Source organism: Galeopterus variegatus, unplaced genomic scaffold, assembly GCF_000696425.1.
Source record: "Galeopterus variegatus unplaced genomic scaffold, G_variegatus-3.0.2 Scaffold6774, whole genome shotgun sequence".
Taxonomy (NCBI): Eukaryota; Metazoa; Chordata; class Mammalia; order Dermoptera; family Cynocephalidae; genus Galeopterus; species Galeopterus variegatus.
In genome coordinates, this window is record NW_007732885.1 from 177,574 (window position 1) to 178,265 (window position 692).

Sequence of the window (692 nt, forward strand, 5' to 3'; positions counted from 1 at the left end):
CCTCATGAATGGATTGACGCACTCCTTGGGGGATGGGGGAGTAATGAGTGAGTTCTCCCTCTATTAGTTCCCACGAGAGCTTGTTGTTTATAGGACCCTGGTACCTCCTCTCTCTCTCTCTCTTGCTTCCTCTCACCATGTGATCTGTCGGGTCCACCTCTGGCCAACCCAAACAGCCCTAGCCTCGTTAACAGTCTCTCCCTTGGTGGGCAAGGGAATTGCCCAGATTCCTCTTTCCCTCTGGTCCCCGTTGAGAGGAGACAGGGGAAGAGAGCCATGAAGAGAGGTGAGCACAGCCGCTGGCCCCAACCAGCCCATTAAAGGACACTCAGACGCGGCAGGGGTTCTGTCAAGCAGGTCCATTTATTATCACACAAGCACTTGCTTTTAAAGGCAAATGGGGAAGGGAGGTTTTTACATCCTCCAATCAGCTTAAAGGTTATGAGAGCATGCATCCTGTCTCAATGCCTAGGTATTGCAATCACGCAGTGTTCACAAGTGCGGGAGCACGTATTTGGCCAATAAGGGCTAAGGTAAGGTTCCCGCAGACACTCCCACCCTACTTCCTCCTGGCACCCTCTTAGGCTGCCACGTTAATGGTGCTGCTTGTAATGTCACTTAAGGTGGCATTAGTTTTTAAGGCCCGACAGTCCTACTCTGACATCTTGCTTTCCCTCTTTTCCAGAACTAAG